Consider the following 22,167-nt stretch of genomic DNA (forward strand, 5'->3'; position numbering starts at 1 on the left):
AGGAGAAAAACTTTTTTAGATCCTTTGGTGGATCATATTTGACATTTTCTACTTTGCGTTGGGTCTTTTAAAGAAGTTTGTTTAACAGACTTTTAACCTTTTATTCCTTGTGTTATTATGTTTTCATCTTCTGGAACATTGACCAAAATCTGTGTAATATTTTATACAGTCTTAAAGGAATATTCTAACTTACTCAAGCTGTAATGAGATAGTAAAAGATTTATATGGAACAAGAGCTCCGCTTTGCTGCTGACCGTTTCAGAGACAACCTGAATTTTACAATATTTGATACTAATCTTGTCATTTTCCTATTGAAACTTTCCCAAGAGAAAATGTCACTAGTGGGGAGAGAATAAAGACAAATAGAACAATGGCCTTTTTGTTCCTTTAAAAATAGTATTTTATTTCCTGGGACATTCAGTTTCATTCATTTAATGAGTTGAGAATGGTGCATTACGTTCTATGTGATTTCATGAAAAAGATTAATTGAAGACTGAATTCATATTTCTGTCTGTACCCCGGTAGATACTTTTATCTACAGCTATCATGGCATATTATGCCGAGAAATTTAATTTCATAAACTGATCTGATGACTCCAGCTAATATATGACATAGAGACCAGAATGACTGTTGACTAGAAAAGGTGCTTCTCATAAAATTAGAATATCATCAAAGAGTTAATTTATTTCAGTTCTTCAATGCAAAAAGTGAAACTCGTGTATTATATAGAGTCATTACAAATAGAGTGATCTATTTTAAGTGTTTATTTCTGTTAATGTTGATGATTATGGCTTACAGCCAATGAAAACCCAAAAGTCATTATCTCAGTAAATTAGAATACTTTATAACACCAACTTCAAAAAATGATTTTAAAATCAGAAATGTTGGCGTACTGAAATGTATGTCCAGTAAATGCACTCAATACTTGGTCGGGGCTCCTTTTGAATCAATTACTGCATCTATGCGGTGTGGCAATGGAGGCGATCAGTCTGTGACAGAAAACAGAACGCTACAGAGGGAATAAAGTTAATTTTGTCCCCGCAGCGTTCAGCCTAGTTCGGTGGCCGGGCAGGTTAATAGCTATATTGACCTGCAGATTAACCCCATATCCGCAGGTTAATAGCGTTTTTTGTGGTGACAGGCTCCCTTTAAATTTGTTTCTATAGGAAAAATTTCATCATTATATATGATAAGGAAAAACTTCCTCAATTGTACACTTTTTTTTTAATGAATATGAAGGTTGACCAGCAACATTGTCTAAGCTTATAATTTTGTCTCTGTATATTTGAGTTTCACATTCCTGCCATAGAGTAAGCTCGTCTGAATAGACCTCTAAGAAATACGCACTCTTCTTAATGTGCAGGATCCTGTGAACCGGCATGCTCAATGAAGCTTTCCTTAAGCCCTTTACCCCCAAGGGTGGTTTGCACGTTAATGACCGGGCCAATTTTTACAATTCTGACCACTGTCCCTTTATGAGGTTATAACTCTGGAACGCTTCAACGGATCCCAGTAATTTTGACATTGTTTTCTCGTAACATATTGTACTTCATGTTAGTGGTAAAATTTCTTTGATATTACTTGCATTTTTTGTGAAAAAAATGAAAATTTGGCGAAAATTTAGAAAATTTCGCAATTTTCCAAATTTGAATTTTTATGCCTTTAAATCACAGAGTTATGGCACACAAAATACTTAATAAGTAACATTTCCCATATGTCTACTTTACATTAGCACATTTTGGAACCAACATTTTTTTTTTCTTAGGGAGTTATAAGGGTTAAAAGTTGATCAGCAATTTCTCATTTTTACAACACCATTTTTTTTAGGGACCACATCACATTTGAAGTCACTTTGAGGGGTCTATATGATAGAAAATACCCAAGTGTGACACCATTCTAAAAATTGCACCCCTCAAAGTGCTCAAAACCACAGTCAAGAAGATTATTAACCCTTCAGGTGTTTCACAGGAATTTTTGGAATGTTTAAAAAAAAAAATGAACATTTAACTTTTTTTCACAAAAAATTTACTTCTGATCCAATTTGTTTTATTTTACCAAGGGTAACAGGAGAAAAAACCCAAAAGTTGGACCCAAAAGTTGTTATACAATTTGTCCTGAGTACGCCGATACCCCATATGTGGGGGTAAACCACTGTTTGGGCGCATGGCAGAGCTCAGAAGAAAAAAACACTGTGCACATACTGCGGAAAAAAACGCGCGGAAACGCAGCGGTTTACATTCCACAGCATGTCACTTCTTTCTGCGGATTCCGCAGCGGTTTTACAGCTGCTCCTATAGAAAACCGCAGTTGTAAAACCGCAGTAAATCCGCGGTAAATCCAAAATAAATCTGCAACAAAAGCACAGCGTTTTTGCCCTGCAGATTTATTAAAAATCTGCTGCGGAAAAATCCGCAGTGGACCATTATACGTGTGCACATAGCCTTTCTTAAAGGCCAAAGAGGTTGAAACACCATTAAGCAAAACTTTGGTTAGGCACCACTAACCAAAAAACACCATGAAGACCAAGGAGATCTCCAAACAAGTTGTGGACAAAGTTGTTGAGAAGTACAAGTCAGGATTGGGATATAAAAAAATTCCCAATCTCTAATAATCCCAAGGAGCACCATCAAATCCATAGAAAGAACATGGTACCACGACAAACCTGCCAAGAGAAGACCGCTCACCAAAACTCTCTGTCAGGGCAAGAAGGGCATTAATCAGCGAGGCAGTACAGAGTCTAAAGGTAACCCTGAAGGAGCTGCATTGTTCCCAAGCAGAGACTGAAGTATCTGTCCATACGACCACAATAAGCCGTAGACTTCATACAGGTGGCCTTTATGGAAGAGCGGGCAGAAAAAAGCCCTTACACAAAAAAAAGTAAGGCTCATTTTGAGTTTGCCAAAAGACAGATGGGAGAGTCCTCAAATTTATCAAGGAAGGTGCTGTGGTCAGATGAGGCCAAAATTAAATTTTGTGATCACCAAGGTAAACGCTATATCTGTTGCCAAACCAACACAGCTCATCACATCAGGGACAGGGAAAATGGTTCCAGTCGAGGGGAAGATGGATAGTGCAAAATACAGGGATATTCTTCAGTAAAACCTGTTGGTCGGTCAGTGATTTAAATATCAAAAGACTGATGGTCAGTGTTGGGCTAGGAGGATTCACCTTAGGATATGTCCCTAACAAAGTCGCCTTGCTATTGCAGCTGGTCACGCATGAATTGGCCAAATTATGTACTAAGTATCGCTTTTTCCTATTTTCTAGAGCAGTAATGCAATTCAAATGTCATATATTTCATGTTTACATGCTATAGCGCTACAGAGCGCACCTTTATTTGTTAGTTATATATGGAGATTGCTACTCGTAGTATGCACCTGTACACACCAGTTTTCTGTTTGGAAGTGACGGTCAGTCTTTTGCTATTTGTATACATAGGCTCTTTCCCCCCAACAGCTCGTGGCGGCATTTATTACAGCAGCATCTTACCGACCCATAAAAATGTAGGTTTCTACCTAGGAGGGCATTCACATTAGAATAGGTTCAAAGGCAATGAAGGTCACCTTGCTGTGGCTTCTGGGCATGCACGAATTGGCCAAATTATGTGCTAAGTATCTTAGTTTTTTCCTATTTTCTAGAGCAGTAATGCAATTCAAATTTCATGTATACTTGCTGTAGCAATATAGAGTGCAACTTTATTTGGTAGTTATCTTTCATTACCTGCCATCCATGTGTAGTGTGGAAGAGTTATGTTCCTGTCTTCCTTACGCAGTGCAGGATCTGTTTCTCTTTACCTGTTTTCCATGAATATTTTGGTGTCTTTCACTGTTTCCCTGTCCTCCATGTGTAGTGCGGGGACTGTAACGCCCTACCTGTCTTCCATGTGTAGTGTGGGGTTCATCACTCTTTACATGTTGTTCATATGTAGTTTGAAGTATATCGTTTTGTAGCATGTTTGCTGTTGTGAATTTGCTTTTTGCTCCCTCTAGTGGTTACTAGTTTTTTGACTCTGGTTTTTCTGTCATTCCTTTTATCCGCACCTGGGTCGTTAGTTAGGGGTGTTGCTATATAAGCTCCCTAGACCTTCAGTTCAAGGCCTGGCAACGTAGTTATCAGAGCTAGTCTGCTGTGCTCTTGTCTACTGATCCTGGTTCCAGTTATATCAGCTAAGTCTGCCTTTTGCTTTTTGCTATTTGTTTTGGTTTTGTATTTTTGTCCAGCTTGTTCCTAATCTATATCCTGACCTTTGCTGGAAGCTCTAGGGGGCTGGTGTTCTCCCCCCGGACCGTTAGACGGTTCGGGGGTTCTTGAATTTCCAGTGTGGATTTTGATAGGGTTTTTGTTGACCATATAAGTTACCTTTCTTTATTCTGCTATCAGTAAGCGGGCCTCTCTGTGCTAAACCTGGTTCATTTCTGTGTTTGTCATTTCCTCTTACCTCACCGTTATTATTTGTGGGGGGCTTCTATCCAGCTTTGGGGTCCCCTTCTCTGGAGGCAAGAAAGGTCTTTTGTTTTCCTCTACTAGGGGTAGCTAGATTCTCCGGCTGGAGCGTGTCATCTAGAATCAACGTAGGAATGATCCCCGGCTACTTCTAGTGTTGGCGTTAGGAGTAGATATATGGTCAACCCAGTTACCACTGCCCTATGAGCTGGATTTTTGTATTCTGCAGACTTCCACGTACCTCTGAGACCCTCGCCATTGGGGTCATAACAGTTTGCCAGGCCAGTATTAAATGTTTAATGCGTTGCAGAAGAGGGATTATAAGAAAGAAGATTCTGAGTTGTTTTTTTTTTTCTTTCTTCTTCCCCTTTACCTCAGAGTGGCTATGCTTGCTGCAGACATGAATGTCCAGACCTTGATTACAAGTGTGGACCAGCTGGCTACTCGTGTGCAGGGCATACAAGACTATGTTATCAGAAATCCTAGGTCAGAACCTAAAATACCGATTCCTGAACTGTTTTCCGGAGACAGGTTTAAGTTTAGGAATTTTGTGAATAATTGTAAATTGTTTTTGTCCCTGAGACCCTGTTCATCTGGAGACTCTGCTCAGCAAGTAAAAATAGTTATTTCGTTCTTACGGGGCGACCCTCAGGATTGGGCTTTTTCGCTGGCGCCAGGAGATCCGGCATTGGCTGATATTGATGCGTTTTTTCTGGCGCTCGGTTTACTTTATGAGGAACCCAATCTTGAGATTCAGGCAGAAAAGGCCTTGCTGGCTATGTCTCAGGGGCAGGACGAGGCTGAAGTGTATTGCCAAAAATTTCGGAAATGGTCCGTGCTGACACATTGGAACGAGTGTGCACTGGCCGCTAATTTTAGAAATGGCCTATCTGAAGCCATTAAGAATGTTATGGTGGGTTTTCCCATTCCCACAGGTCTCAATGATACTATGGCACTGGCTATTCAAATTGACCGGCGGTTGCGGGAGCGCAAAACCGCAAATTCCCTCATGGTGTTGTCTGAACAGACACCTAATTCAGTGCAATGTGATAGAAAAACCGCAAATTCCCTCATGGTGTTGTCTGAACAGACACCTGATTTAATGCAATGTGATAGAATCCTGACTAGAAATGAGCGGAAAATTCATAGACGCCGGAATGGCTTGTGCTACTACTGTGGTGATTCTACACATGTTATCTCAGCATGCTCTAAACGTATAGCTAAGGTTGTTAGTCCTGTCACCGTTGGTAATTTGCAACCTAAATTTATTCTGTCTGTAACTTTGATTTGCTCACTGTCGTCTTATCCTGTCATGGCGTTTGTAGATTCAGGTGCTGCCCTGAGTCTTATGGATCTGTCATTTGCTAAGCACTGTGGTTTTACTCTTGAACCATTAGAAAATCCTATTCCTCTTAGGGGTATTGATGCTACGCCATTGGCAGCAAATAAACCGCAGTATTGGACACAGGTTATCATGTGCATGACTCCTGAACACCGCGAGGTGATACGTTTCCTGGTTTTACATAAAATGCATGATTTGGTTGTTTTAGGGCTGCCATGGTTACAGACCCATAATCCAGTCCTGGACTGGAAGGCTATGTCAGTCTCAAGTTGGGGCTGTCGTGGTATTCATGGGGATTCCCTGCCTGTGTCTATTGCTTCTTCTACGCCTTCGGAAGTTCCGGAGTATTTGTCTGATTATCAGGATGTCTTCAGTGAGTCTGAGTCCAGTGCACTGCCTCCTCATAGGGACTGTGACTGTGCTATAGATTTGATCCCAGGCAGTAAGTTTCCTAAGGGAAGACTGTTTAATCTGTCGGTACCTGAACATACCGCTATGCGTTCATATATCAAGGAGTCTCTGGAGAAAGGACATATTCGTCCGTCTTCTTCCCCCCTTGGTGCGGGATTCTTTTTTGTGGCAAAAAAGGACGGATCTTTGAGACCTTGTATTGATTATCGGCTTTTAAATAAGATCACTGTCAAATTTCAGTATCCTTTACCGCTGTTGTCTGACTTGTTTGCCCGGATTAACGGTGCCAAGTGGTTCACCAAGATAGACCTTCGTGGTGCGTACAACCTTGTGCGCATTAAGCAAGGTGATGAATGGAAAACCGCATTCAATACGCCCGAAGGTCATTTTGAGTACTTGGTGATGCCTTTTGGGCTCTCCAATGCGCCTTCAGTTTTTCAGTCCTTTATGCATGACATTTTCCGGAAGTATCTGGATAAATTTTTGATTGTTTATCTGGATGATATTTTGTTTTTTTCTGATGATTGGGATTCGCATGTGGAGCAGGTCAGGTTGGTCTTTAAAATTTTGCGTGAAAATTCTTTGTTTGTCAAGGGCTCAAAGTGTCTCTTTGGTGTACAGAAGGTTCCCTTTTTGGGGTTCATTTTTTCCCCTTCTGCTGTGGAGATGGACCCAGTCAAGGTCCGAGCTATTCTTGATTGGACTCAGCCCTCGTCGGTTAAGAGTCTTCAGAAGTTCTTGGGTTTCGCTAACTTCTACCGTCGTTTTATCGCTAATTTTTCTAGCATTGTGAAACCGTTGACGGATATGACCAAGAAGGGCTCCGATGTAGCTAACTGGGCTCCTGCTGCCGTGGAGGCTTTCCAGGAGTTGAAGCGCCGGTTTACTTCGGCGCCTGTTTTGTGCCAGCCCGATGTCTCACTTCCCTTTCAGGTTGAGGTGGATGCTTCAGAGATTGGAGCAGGGGCCGTTTTGTCGCAGAGAGGCCCTGGTTGCTCTGTTATGAAACCTTGTGCCTTTTTCTCCAGGAAGTTTTCGCCTGCCGAGCGAAATTATGATGTGGGCAATCGGGAGTTGTTGGCCATGAAATGGGCATTTGAGGAGTGGCGTCATTGGCTCGAGGGTGCTAAGCATCGTGTGGTGGTCTTGACTGATCACAAAAATCTGATGTATCTCGAGTCTGCTAAACGCCTTAATCCGAGACAGGCCCGCTGGTCATTGTTTTTCTCCCGCTTTGATTTTGTTGTCTCGTATTTACCAGGTTCAAAGAATGTGAAGGCCGATGCTCTTTCTAGGAGCTTTGTGCCTGATGCTCCTGGAGTCGCTGATCCTGTTGGTATTCTTAAAGATGGAGTTATCTTGTCAGCTATTTCTCCGGATCTGCGACGTGTGTTGCAGAGATTTCAGGCTGATAGGCCTGAGTCTTGTCCACCTGACAGACTGTTTGTCCCGGATAAATGGACCAGCAGAGTCATTTCCGAGGTTCATTCCTCGGTGTTGGCAGGTCACCCGGGAATTTTTGGCACCAGAGATCTGGTGGCCAGGTCCTTTTGGTGGCCTTCCTTGTCAAGGGATGTGCGGTCATTTGTGCAGTCCTGTGGGACTTGTGCTCGAGCTAAGCCTTGCTGTTCTCGTGCCAGCGGTTTGCTCTTGCCCTTGCCTGTCCCGAAGAGACCTTGGACACATATCTCCATGGATTTCATTTCTGATCTTCCGCTATCTCAGGGCATGTCCGTTATCTGGGTGATATGTGATCGCTTCTCCAAGATGGTCCATTTGGTTCCTTTGCCTAAGCTGCCTTCCTCTTCCGATCTGGTTCCTGTGTTTTTCCAGAACGTGGTTCGTTTGCACGGCATCCCTGAGAATATTGTGTCAGACAGAGGATCCCAGTTCGTTTCTAGGTTCTGGCGATCCTTTTGTAGTAGGATGGGCATTGATTTGTCGTTTTCGTCTGCTTTCCATCCTCAGACTAATGGACAGACGGAGCGAACCAATCAGACTTTGGAGGCTTATTTGAGGTGTTTTGTCTCTGCTGATCAGGACGATTGGGTGACATTCTTGCCGTTGGCTGAGTTTGCCCTTAATAATCGGGCTAGTTACGCCACCTTGGTTTCGCCTTTTTTCTGCAACTCTGGTTTCCATCCTCGCTTTTCTTCGGGTCATGTGGAGCCTTCTGACTGTCCTGGGGTGGATTCTGTGGTAGATAGGTTGCAGCGGATCTGGAATCATGTGGTGGACAACTTGAAGTTGTCACAGGAGAGGGCTCAGCGCTTTGCCAACCGCCGCCGCGGTGTGGGTCCCCGACTACGCGTTGGGGATTTGGTATGGCTTTCTTCCCGCTTTGTTCCTATGAAGGTCTCCTCTCCCAAATTTAAACCTCGTTTTATTGGGCCTTACAAGATATTGGAAATCCTTAATCCTGTATCTTTTCGTCTGGATCTTCCTGTGTCGTTTGCTATTCACAATGTATTTCATAGGTCCTTGTTGCGGCGGTACATTGTGCCTGTAGTTCCTTCTGCTGAGCCTCCTGCTCCGGTGTTGGTTGAGGGCGAGTTGGAGTACGTGGTGGAGAAGATCTTGGATTCTCGCCTCTCCAGGCGGAGGCTTCAGTACCTGGTCAAGTGGAAGGGCTATGGTCAGGAGGATAATTCCTGGGTGGTCGCCTCTGATGTTCATGCGGCCGATTTAGTTCGTGCCTTTCATGCCGCTCATCCTGATCGCCCTGGTGGTCGTGGTGAGGGTTCGGTGACCCCTCACTAAGGGGGGGGTACTGTTGTGAATTTGCTTTTTGCTCCCTCTAGTGGTTACTAGTTTTTTGACTCTGGTTTTTCTGTCATTCCTTTTATCCGCACCTGGGTCGTTAGTTAGGGGTGTTGCTATATAAGCTCCCTAGACCTTCAGTTCAAGGCCTGGCAACGTAGTTATCAGAGCTAGTCTGCTGTGCTCTTGTCTACTGATCCTGGTTCCAGTTATATCAGCTAAGTCTGCCTTTTGCTTTTTGCTATTTGTTTTGGTTTTGTATTTTTGTCCAGCTTGTTCCTAATCTATATCCTGACCTTTGCTGGAAGCTCTAGGGAGCTGGTGTTCTCCCCCCGGACCGTTAGACGGTTCGGGGGTTCTTGAATTTCCAGTGTGGATTTTGATAGGGTTTTTGTTGACCATATAAGTTACCTTTCTTTATTCTGCTATCAGTAAGCGGGCCTCTCTGTGCTAAACCTGGTTCATTTCTGTGTTTGTCATTTCCTCTTACCTCACCGTTATTATTTGTGGGGGGCTTCTATCCAGCTTTGGGGTCCCCTTCTCTGGAGGCAAGAAAGGTCTTTTGTTTTCCTCTACTAGGGGTAGCTAGATTCTCCGGCTGGAGCGTGTCATCTAGAATCAACGTAGGAATGATCCCCGGCTACTTCTAGTGTTGGCGTTAGGAGTAGATATATGGTCAACCCAGTTACCACTGCCCTATGAGCTGGATTTTTGTATTCTGCAGACTTCCACGTACCTCTGAGACCCTCGCCATTGGGGTCATAACAGTTTGCATACCTCCCAACTTTGAAAGATTAGAAATAGAGACACAGAGGGTTAAAAAAGAGGCACATTTTAGTTTTACACTAAACCAGTATCCTAACCTTGTCTAGTTCTCTGTCTGTGAAATATTGCTACTAGTAAAGCCCATTAGTGTTCACACACAGTATGGTACATCTATTGTGATCCTTCAGTGCACACCACACACAGTGTGATGTCCCCACAGCACCCACCATACAGTATGATTCCCCTACAGAATAATCCCTCAAATACAGCATGTTTCTCCACAGTACATTCCCCCAGACACAGTATGATGCTCCCAAAGTACCCCACTGACAGTATAATGCCATCACAATGCCAACTGTCACTAACGCCAGGGGCAGCCTAGCCAGCCCTACTCCCTGGATTACTTCTGATGGTGAAGACGCTGGGGCCACGTACCTTGCTTAACTTCTGAATCAGCCCTATCTGTTTCCCACCCAGTGAAGTGGGGGGTAATAGTGTCTGAATATACACAAACCAGACTAAAAAGAGAGGATGTACAGGGATAAATGAAAATGCCAAACATAGAAATATGCACTTACAGACAACAGATAGGCACACAAGGGAGAAAAGGAAGGTAAACCAAATAGGAAAGGATGAGGATTTGTACACAGCCAAAACACTAGCAACAGTCACAGATCAGCACTCCAAATGCTTCTACCAACTAATGACACCCCCACTCCATACCATAAAGTAAAAGAACATCTCTGGCAATCCAGATTACCCAAAGTGAGTACATATAGGAGAGGGGAGAGGACAATACTGAACAGCTGAGATCATCCAAGAAGGAAAGCTTCAGAGACTCTAAGCTGAACAGTTTAACCCATGTGTCACGCCGCCGCTGCCAACCGCTTCCTCCAGCTATACTTACCTGTCCTCGGCGTCCCGGCACGGCTCTGCTGCTGCAGCGTCCCTCCAGCGCTCGCTCCCGGCGTCAGCTGGTCGTCGGGTGCGCACGTGCGCCGGCTTCCGTTCTGCGCGTGCGCACCTCTAGTCTCCTTCTAACGCTGCCTGCCCTGCTCACTCTATGATCCTGGAGGACCTCCTCCACCCGGAAGTAAGTCCTTGCGCTACTATTTCTTCCTGTCCTCTCCCTGCCTCTGTGCCTGATGTTCACTTGTGTTTTGCAAGTGCTCCGGGTCGCACGTACTCTCTGCACATCATCTTGTGCCCTGATCTTGTGCTCTGTTACTTGTTTCTTCCGCAGTTCCTGCATCTGTCCGTAGCCTCGGCTCCTGAAATTCCAGTCTCATCGCTGTTCCTGTGTTTCCAGCTCTCCTCGTGTCTCTGGCGGTACCGTGTTCCCTCTGTTTCCCCGTCTCCCTGCGGCCCTTCTCTGCCCTTCCCTCTACCCTCTGGTCCAGGTCCTCTTCCTCAGTCCTTTTCTCGTTTTCCGTCTCTCTCGTCCTCCTTGGTCCTCCATCTTCCGTGGCGATAGTCCCTCACGCTCCTGCCCCTAACACTCCCTGTATAGGGTGTCATGATTCCCAATGGCAGGGACATGGGCAAAAACGGACTAGCTCTAGGAAGATGGTATCTCAGGTAACCGCGATGCTGAACCTAACACGCAAATAAAAGTAGCCAGGGGGTGTGCCTACGTTGTATCCCTAGACACCTCGCGCCAGCCGGAGAGCTAACTACCCCTATAAGAGGAATACACAGACCTGGCTTGCCTCCAGGGAAACCCCAAAAGTTATAGTAGCCCCCCACATGTAATAACAGTTAGGTAAGAGGAAAACACAAACGCAGTATGAATATAGATTCAGCAAAGTGAGGCCCTCTGACTAGATAGATGAAAATACAAAAGAGGACTTCGCGGTTACCTCAAAACCCTAAGCAGCCATCCTGAAACTACCTTAACTCCGTTATCAACTCATGACACCGGAGTAGTAATTTCAGATCACTAGTGCTTCCAGCAGCACGAGAAATATAAATGCATGCTGGACAAAACAAACACAAAAAGCCAAAGATTTCAACTTAGCTGAATTGCAGACTTGGAGCAGGTAGCAAGCAACAGAGATGCTCTGGTAACATTGATTGCCGGCACTAGAGTGACTGAGAAGCCAGACTAAATAGGAAACTCCCAATTTCCTGATGAAAACAGGTGCACTGGAAACACAAGACCAAAGTCAACCAGTACCACCAGTAGCCACCAGAGGGAGCCAAAAACAGAATTCTCAACAGTACCCCCCCCTTAAGGAGGGGGCACCGAACCCTCATGAGAACCACCAGGGCGATCTGGATGCGCCCTATGAAAGGCGCGAACCAAATCAGAGGCATGAACATCAGAGGCAGTCACCCAAGAATTATCCTCCTGACCGTATCCCTTCCATTTAACTAGATATTGAAGTCTCCGTCTGGAAATACGAGAGTCCAAAATCTTCTCCACAACATACTCCAATTCACCCTCCACCAGCACAGGAGCAGGAGGCTCAACAGAAGGAACAACCGGTACCTCATACCTCCGCAACAACGACCTATGGAAAACATTATGAATGGTGAAAGATGCTGGAAGGTCCAAACGAAAAGATACAGGATTAAGAATCTCCAAAATCCTATAAGGACCTTTGAACCGAGGTTTGAACTTAGGAGAAGAGACCTTCATAGGGACAAAACGAGATGACAACCACACCAAGTCTCCAACACGGAGATGATGACCCACACGACGATGACGATTAGCAAACTGCTGAGTCTTCTCCTGAGACAACTTCAAATTGTCCACCACATGACTCCAAATCCGGTGCAGTCTATCCACCACAGAATCCACTCCAGGACAATCCGAAGACTCCACCTGACCAGACGAAAAACGAGGGTGAAACCCTGAATTGCAAAAGAAAGGAGAAACCAGAGTAGCAGAACTGGCCCGATTATTGAGGGCAAACTCTGCCAACGGCAAAAAGGCGACCCAATCATCCTGATCAGCAGACACAAAACACCTCAAATACGTCTCCAAGGTCTGATTAGTTCGCTCCGTCTGGCCATTAGTCTGAGGATGGAACGCAGATGAAAAAGACAAATCAATGCCCATCCTGGCACAGAACGCTCGCCAGAACCTAGACACAAATTGAGATCCTCTGTCAGACACGATGTTTTCCGGGATACCATGTAAGCGAACCACATTCTGAAAAAATAAAGGAACCAACTCCGATGAAGAAGGCAATTTGGGCAAGGGTACCAAATGAACCATTTTAGAAAAACGGTCACACACCACCCAAATGACGGACATTTTCTGAGAAACCGGGAGATCCGAGATAAAGTCCATAGAGATGTGCGTCCACGGCCTCTTCGGAATAGGCAAGGACAACAACAATCCACTAGCCCAAGAACAGCAAGACTTGGCCCGAGCACAAACATCACAAGACTGTACAAAGGTACGCACATCCCGAGACAGGGAAGGCCACCAGAAGGACCTGGCCACCAAATCTCTGGTACCAAAAATTCCAGGGTGGCCCGCCAACACAGAAGAATGAACCTCTGAGATGACTCTACTGGTCCACTCATCTGGAACAAACAATCTCCCAGACGGACAACGATCAGGCCTATCAGTCTGAAACTCCTGCAAAGCACGTCGCAAGTCTGTGGAGACAGCAGACAAAATCACTCCATCCTTAAGGATACCCGTAGGCTCAGAATCACCAGAGGAGTCAGGCTCAAAACTCCTAGAAAGAGCATCTGCCTTCACATTTTTCGAGCCCGGGAAGTATGAAACCACAAAATTAAACCGAGAGAAAAACAATGACCAGCGCGCCTGTCTAGGATTCAGACGCCTGGCGGACTCAAGGTAAATCAGATTCTTGTGATCAGTCAAGACCACCACCTGATGTCTAGCACCCTCAAGCCAATGACGCCACTCCTCAAATGCCCACTTCATAGCCAAGAGCTCCCGATTACCGACATCATAATTTCGCTCGGCGGGCGAAAACTTTCGAGAGAAAAATGCACATGGTCTCATCACTGAGCAATCGGGACTTTTCTGCGACAAAACCGCCCCCGCTCCAATCTCGGAAGCATCAACCTCAACCTGAAAAGGGAGCGAAACATCAGGCTGGCGCAACACAGGGGCAGAAGAAAAGCGGCGCTTAAGCTCCCGAAAGGCCTCCACAGCCGCAGAGGACCAATTGGCAACATCAGCACCCTTCTTAGTCAAATCAGTCAGAGGTTTAGCAACACTTGAAAACCCAGTTATAAATCGACGATAGAAATTAGCAAAGCCCAAGAACTTCTGAAGACTCTTCAGGGAAGTAGGCTGCGTCCAATCACAAATAGCCCGAACCTTGACAGGATCCATCTCAACAGAAGAAGGGGAAAAAATATACCCCAAAAAGGAGATCTTCTGAACCCCAAAGATACACTTTGAACCCTTTACAAACAGAGAATTGGACCGCAAAACCTGAAAAACCTTCCTAACCTGTTGAACATGCGACTCCCAGTCATCAGAAAAAATCAAAATATCATCCAAATACACAATCATAAATTTATCCAGGTATTTACGGAAAATATCATGCATAAAGGACTGAAAGACTGAAGGAGCATTAGAAAGACCAAAAGGCATTACCAAATACTCAAAATGGCCCTCGGGCGTATTAAATGCAGTTTTCCACTCATCTCCCTGCTTGATCCGCACCAAATTATACGCACCCCGAAGATCAACCTTAGAGAACCACTTTGCCCCTTTAATACGAGCAAATAAATCAGTCAGTAGTGGCAAAGGATACTGGTATTTGACTGTAATCTTATTCAACAGGCGATAATCAATACAGGGCCTCAGGGAGCCATCTTTTTTACCCACGAAAAAAAAACCTGCTCCTAAAGGGGATGAGGATGGACGGATATGTCCCTTTTCCAAGGACTCCTTAATATACTCTCGCATAGCAGCATGCTCAGGCACAGATAGATTGAACAAACGACCCTTGGGAAACTTGCTGCCCGGAATCAAGTCTATAGCACAATCGCAATCCCGGTGAGGGGGGAGAGAACTAAGTTTAGGCTCCTCAAAAACATCACCATAATCAGACAAAAATGCCAGAATTTCAGAGGGAGTAGATGAAGCAATGGAAACCAAAGGTACTTCCCCATGAGCCCCCTGACATCCCCAGCTTAACACAGACATTGTTTTCCAGTCAAGGACTGGATTATGAGTTTGCAACCATGGCAATCCAAGCACTAAGACATCATGCAAGTTATGCAACACAAGGAAGCGAATCACCTCCCGATGGTCAGGAGTCATACACATAGTCACTTGTGTCCAGAACTGTGGTTTATTCCTAGCCAAAGGTGTGGAGTCGATACCCTTCAGAGGGATAGGAACTTCCAAAGGCTCTAGGCTAAACCCACAACGTCTGGCAAAGGACCAATCCATAAGACTCAAGGAAGCGCCAGAATCCACATAGGCATCCACAGTAATAGTTGATAATGAACAGATCAAAGTTACAGACAAAATAAACTTAGACTGCAAGGTGCCAATTGCAAAAGACTTATCAACCTTTTTTGTGCGTTTAGAGCATGCTGATATAACATGAGCAGAATCACCACAGTAGAAGCACAACCCATTTTTACGCCTATAATTCTGCCGTTCACTTCTGGACAGAATTCTATCACATTGCATAATCTCCGGTGCCTGCTCAGAAGACACCGCCAAATGGTGCACAGGTTTGCGCTCCCGCAAACGCCGATCAATCTGAATAGCCATAGTCATGGATTCATTCAGACCTATGGGCGTAGGAAACCCCACCATGACATCTTTAACGGCGTCAGAGAGACCTTCTCTGAAATTCGCCGCCAGGGCGCACTCATTCCACTGAGTAAGCACAGACCATTTTCGAAATTTTTGACAATATACTTCAGCTTCATCATGCCCTTGAGAGAGGGCTAGCAAGGCCTTTTCAGCCTGAATCTCCAAATTAGGTTCCTCATAGAGCAACCCCAGTGCCAGAAAAAACGCATCCACATTGAGCAGCGCAGGATCCCCTGGTGCCAATGCAAATGCCCAATTCTGGGGGTCACCCCGAAACAAGGCAATAACAATTTTAACCTGCTGAGCGGGGTCTCCAGCGGAACGAGATCTCAGAGAAAGATACAATTTACAATTGTGCTTAAAATTCAAAAAGCGAGATCTATCTCCAGAAAAGAACTCAGGTATAGGGATCTTGGGTTCAGACATAGGAGCATGTATCACATAGTCTTGGATATTTTGAACCTTAGAGGCAAGAGTATTAAGATTAGAAGCTAAACTCTGGATATCCATTTCTCAACAACAGAGATCTGAGCCATTCAGGGGTTAAGAGGAGAGAAAAAAAAACAAAAAACAGCAGATTGCAATTATGGCTAGACAGAACCTCTGAGTAAAAAAAAAAAAAAAAAGTGTCAGAAACTTCTTTTTTCTCTCCTTCTTTAGCCAATACCTTTAATACATTATGGCCGGCAATACTGTCATGATTCCCAATGGCAGGGACATGGGCAAAAACGGACTAGCTCTAGGAAGATGGTATCTCAGGTAACCGCGATGCTGAACCTAACACGCAAATACAAGTAGCCAGGGGGTGTGCCTACGTTGTATCCCTAGACACCTCGCGCCAGCCGGAGAGCTAACTACCCCTATAAGAGGAATACACAGACCTGGCTTGCCTCCAGGGAAACCCCAAAAGTTATAGTAGCCCCCCACATGTAATAACAGTTAGGTAAGAGGAAAACACAAACGCAGTATGAATATACACTCACCGGCCACTTTATTAGGTACACCATGCTAGTAACGGGTTGGACCCCCTTTTGCCTTCAGAACTGCCTCAATTCTTCGTGGCATAGATTCAACAAGGTGCTGGAAGCATTCCTCAGAGATTTTGGTCCATATTGACATGATGGCATCACACAGTTGCCGCAGATTTGTCGGCTGCACATCCCAAAGATGCTCCATACAAGGCAGGATGGATCCATGCTTTCATGTTGTTTACGCCAAATTCTGACCCTACCATCCGAATGTCGCAGCAGAAATCGAGACTCATCAGACCAAGCAACGTTTTTCCAATCTTCTACTGTCCAATTTCGATGAGCTTGTACAAATTGTAGCCTCAGTTTCCTGTTCTTAGCTGAAAGGAGTGGTACCCGGTGTGGTCTTCTGCTGCTGTAGCCCATCTGCCTCAAAGTTCGACGCACTGTGCGTTCAGAGATGCTCTTAGGCCTACCTTGGTTGTAACGGGTGGCGATTTGAGTCACTGTTGCCTTTCTATCAGCTCGAACCAGTCTGCCCATTCTCCTCTGACCTCTGGCATCAACAAGGCATTTCCGCCCACAGAACTGCCGCTCACTGGATTTTTTTTCTTTTTCGGACCATTCTCTGTAAACCCTAGAGATGGTTGTGCGTGAAAATCCCAGTAGATCAGCAGTTTCTGAAATACTCAGACCAGCCCTTCTGGCACCAACAACCATGCCACGTTCAAAGGCACTCAAATCACCTTTCTTCCCCATACTGATGCTCGGTTTGAACTGCAGGAGATTGTCTTGACCATGTCTACATGCCTAAATGCACTGAGTTGCCGCCATGTGATTGGCTGATTAGAAATTAAGTGTTAACAAGAAGTTGGACAGGTGTACCTAATAAAGTGGCCAGTGAGTGTAGATTCAGCAAAGTGAGGCCCTCTGACTAGATAGATGAAAATACAAAAGAGGACTTTGCGGTTACCTCAAAACCCTAAGTAGCCATCCTGAAACTACCTTAACTCCGTTATCAACTCATGACACCGGAGTAGTAATTTCAGATCACTAGAGCTTCCAGCAGCACGAGAAATATAAATGCATGCTGGACAAAACAAACACAAAAAGCCAAAGATTTCAACTTAGCTGAATTGCAGACTTGTAGCAGGTAGCAAGCAACAGAGATGCTCTGGTAACATTGATTGCCGGCACTAGAGTGACTGAGAAGCCAGACTAAATAGGAAACTCCCAATTTCCTGATGAAAACAGGTGCACTGGAAACACAAGACCAAAGTCAACCAGTACCACCAGTAGCCACCAGAGGGAGCCAAAAACAGAATTCACAACAATAGGGGGTGGGTCACCTGGTCAGCTCGTCTGTGAGGGGATCGTCGTCACAGTCTCAGAGGGTCCACCTATTTTCCCTGAGAAATCTCACAGTAACATCAGGCCATGGACCCTGCTGGTGTTTCGGCCACCCAGAAGGAATTAGTCTTCCTGCGTGAAAATCAAACCAGGATCATGTCTTTCCTTAAGAGCATGGAGTCTTGTTTAGCGGCCTTACAGTCATCCGATCCTGTTAACGCCACACAGCTGGCCGCTCTTCAGCAGGAGCTTTTTCAACAACGGGATACTCAGTCCCATATCTTGAATTTTATGGCCTCTGTGGATGATCGGCTCCTCTCTCTCCAGAATGTCGCCTCTGCTCCTATCCAGGCCGCCGCTCCCCAACCATTGCCCCGTTTAGCTAGGCCTCCTTGGTTTGGAGGGGAACCTAAACTGTGTCGCGGATTTCTTAATCAGTGTCAACTGCACTTTGAACTATCTCCGCTACTCTATCCCACCGACCGTGCAAAAATAGCTTTTATCGTTTCTCATTTGGAGGGTGAGGCGCTGGCATGGGTTAATCCCCTCTGGGAACGAGTTGATCCGTTAGTCACTCAACTCGCACCATTCCTTGATACCTTTCGTAAAGTTTTTGACGAACCTGGCCGCCTGGTCTCTACTACTGAGTCTCTTTTCAACCTTTTTCAGGGTACACTTTCTGTAGCCCAGTACGCTATCCGTTTTCGTACCCTGTCCTCAGATCTAGGTTGGAATAACGAGGCTTTGGTTGGGGCGTTCTGGCGTGGTTTATCCTCTCGGGTTAAGGATGAGTTGGCAGGGCGAGATACTCCCACCTCCCTGGATGATTTAATCTCTTTGGCTATACGCATTGATTTGCGTTTTCAGGAGCGATCTCGCGAGCTCATCAGAGAGAAGAAACCCCTCCGTCTGTCTACACCTCCCCGAGGGTCTTCTCTTCCTCTTGTCTCTCCGGCTGCTTCCACCTCCTCTCCTGAACCCATGCAGGTAGATCGCCTCAAGCCTGCCGAGCAACGTCGCAAGGAGAGACTCGCACAGGGTCTTTGTTTTTATTGCGGCAGTGCCTCTCATCTCCTATGCTCCTGTCCTCTGAAGCCGGGAAACGCCTCCGCCTAGGACAGGTAAGAGAGGTCTCCCTAGGCAGCTTTGATTCCTCTCCCCCCCTGATTCTGTCTGTTATTTAAGGTTGAACTTCAGATTGGAGCCCTACACCGTGAGAAATTGGTTTTTTGGGTTTTACCATCTCTGTCTCATTATTTTCTTTTAGGGCTTCCCTGGTTAAAAACTCATGAGCCCACTCTGGATTGGCGTTCGGGGGATGTTTTACGTTGGGGACAGTCTTGTCAGAACAGATGCCTACTCTCCGTCACGCCAACTGGCTCCTCTCGAGCCTCTGCGGAATCTGTGAATATCCCTTCTGCCTATCATTCTTTTTCGGATGTGTTTAACAAGAAAGAGGCGGAGATCCTACCACCGCATCGCTCTTATGACTGTCCAATTGATTTGGTTCCTGGTTCTACTCCTCCTAGAGGTCGTATTTATCCTCTATCGCCTGCTGAGACTCAAGCCATGTCAGTTTACGTCCAAGAAAATCTGGCCAGAGGTTTCATTCGGAAGTCTTCTTCACCTGCTGGAACTGGGTTTTTTTTTGTTAAGAAGAAGGATGGGTCTCTTCGGCCTTGCATAGACTACCGGGGCCTCAATGCTATCACGATTAAAAACAAGTACCCACTCCCTCTTATTCCTGAACTTTTTGATCGTCTGTGAGGAGCTCGAATCTTCACCAAGTTGGACCTCCGAGGGGCCTATAATTTGGTCCGTATCCATTCAGGTGACGAGTGGAAGACTGCATTTAACACCAGGGATGGTCATTACGAGTACCTAGTCATGCCCTTCGGGTTATGCAACGCACCCGCAGTCTTCCAAGAACTGGTTAATGACGTCTTTCGGGATCTTCTATACACTTGTGTGGTGGTGTACTTGGACGATATTCTCGTGTTTTCTCCAGATCTGCCTTCCCACAGGAGAGATGTTCGGCAAGTGCTTCAGCGTTTGAGAGAGAACCGGCTTTACGCAAAACTGGAGAAGTGCGTCTTTGAACAGTCTTCTCTACCTTTTTTGGGTTTCATTATCTCCGATGCTGGTTTGTGCATGGATCCAGGGAAGGTTTCTGCCGTTCTCAACTGGCCACGTCCGCTGGGTGTTAAAGCAATTCAGCGATTTCTTGGATTCGCCAACTATCGCCAGTTTATCCCTCACTTTTCCTCTCTGTCGGCTCCAATCTCCTCCTTGATTCGTAAGGGTGCCAACCCTCACCAATGGACTTCTGAGGCCGAGGAGGCCTTTCATTCTCTTAAACAAGCTTTTGCATCAGCGCCAATACTTCAAAGTCCAGTAGCCAGTAAACCTTTCGTCCTTGAGGTCGATGCCTCTGCTGTCGGTGCCGGAGCCGTGGTCTCCTTCTGGTCGTCTTCTGCCCTGTGGTTTCTTTTCCAAAACCTTCTCTTCCTCCGAGAAGAATTATTCCATCGGTGACAAAGAACTGTTGGCAATTAGATTGGCACTGGAGGAGTGGCGGTATCTGCTGGAGGGAGCCTTACATCATTTTGTAATCTACTCGGATCACAAAAATCTGGCTTACACCCGTTCAGCACATAGACTGAATCCACGACAGGCCAGGTGGGCCTTGTTCTTCCTCAGGTTCGATTTTGAGCTTCCTTTCCTGCCTGGAAGTAAAAACTTCAAAGCTGACGCTTTGTCTAGGTCATTTCTGTCGGTGGATATTGAGGAGGGGCCTGCACACATCATTGATCCTGCCAGAGTTATCACAGTTGCTCCGGTTTCTTTCTCTTCTTTGCCTCCGGGTAAAACCTTTGTCGCGGAGGAGAACAGAAGACGTGTCCTACGTTGGGGCCATGCCTCCAAATTGGCCAGGCATGTCGGTTTCAAGAAGACCTTTCGTTTGATCTCCCGCTATTACTGGTGGTCTACTCTGTCTAAGGATGTCCGAAGTTTCGTCGTCTCCTGCCCCTCCTGTGCCAGGAATAAGATTCCCAGGCGGTTACCTTCTGGTCTTCTCCATCCTCTACCGGTGCCTTCATCTCCGTGGCAACACTTGTCTATGGATTTCATTACCGATTTGCCTCGCTCCTCTGGCTGCTCCGTTATTTTTGTGGTCATGGACCGTTTTTCTAAAATGGCCCATTTTATCGCTCTTCCTGGTTTACCTTCTGCACCTGAATTGGCGAAGATTTTTGTTCACCATGTTTTTCGTGTTCATGGACTTCCCCAACATATTGTTTCTGATCGTGGAGCCCAGTTCATCGCTCGATTCTGGAGATCCCTCTGTAAGTCTATGAACATCTCGCTTGATTTCTCTTCAGCTTACCATCCTCAAACCAACGGCCAAGTGGAACGCACTAATCAGACGTTAGTAACTTATCTTCTTCATTTCACTAATGCCCATCAAAAGGACTGGTTTGATTTGTTGCCCTGGGCCGAATTTTCCTACAACAACCATCCCAGCGAAGCGTCCAGCGAGTCTCCATTTTTCATCGTCTATGGTCAACATCCTGGCCTTCCTCTACCGGTTCCTCCTGTCTCTTCTGTACCAGCAGCAGATCTTCTGTCTAGAGAGTTCTCCAAGGTCTGGCAGGAGACCAAGTCTTTCCTCAAGTCGGCTCAACTTAGGATGAAGAGACATGCAGGTAAAAGGTGTCTTGAATCCCCAATTTTTCATCCCGGGGATAAGGTCTGGGTATCCTCTAAGTTTATTCGTCTCAAGATTCCTTCTCATAAGCTGGGGCCTCGTTATATCGGTCCGTTCGAGGTTTTGACTCGCATTAATGATGTTGCTTATAAGCTTAAATTACCCGCCTCTCTTCCTATTTCTAATTCTTTTCATGTTTCTCTCCTAAGCCAGCGGTGTTTAATCACTTTCAAGCCTCTTCCTTTTCTTCTTCGCCTGTTTCGGCTGATGATGTCTTTGAGGTTAGGGATATCCTCGCTATGAAAAAATTCAGGGGAAAGACTTTTTTCTTTGTAGACTGGAAGGGTTTTGGTCCTGAGGAGAGATCCTGGGAGCCACGGGAGAACATTTCGGCTCCTCAAATTTTGTCTAGATTTCTTTCTAACCTTAGAAAGAGGGGGAGTAAAGACGGGGGTACTGTCACGCCGCTGCTGCCAACCGCTTCCTCCAGCTATACTTACCTGTCCTTGGCGTCCCGGCACGGCTCTGCTGCTGCGGCGTCCCTCCAGCGCTCGCTCCCGGCGTCAGCTGCTTGTCGGGTGTGCACGCGTGCCGGCTTCCGTTCTGCGCGTGCGCACCTCTAGTCTCCTTCTAACACTGCCTGCCCTGC

The sequence above is a fragment of the Ranitomeya variabilis genome, chromosome 7 (genome assembly GCF_051348905.1).
Source record: "Ranitomeya variabilis isolate aRanVar5 chromosome 7, aRanVar5.hap1, whole genome shotgun sequence".
NCBI classification, from domain to species: domain Eukaryota; kingdom Metazoa; phylum Chordata; class Amphibia; order Anura; family Dendrobatidae; genus Ranitomeya; species Ranitomeya variabilis.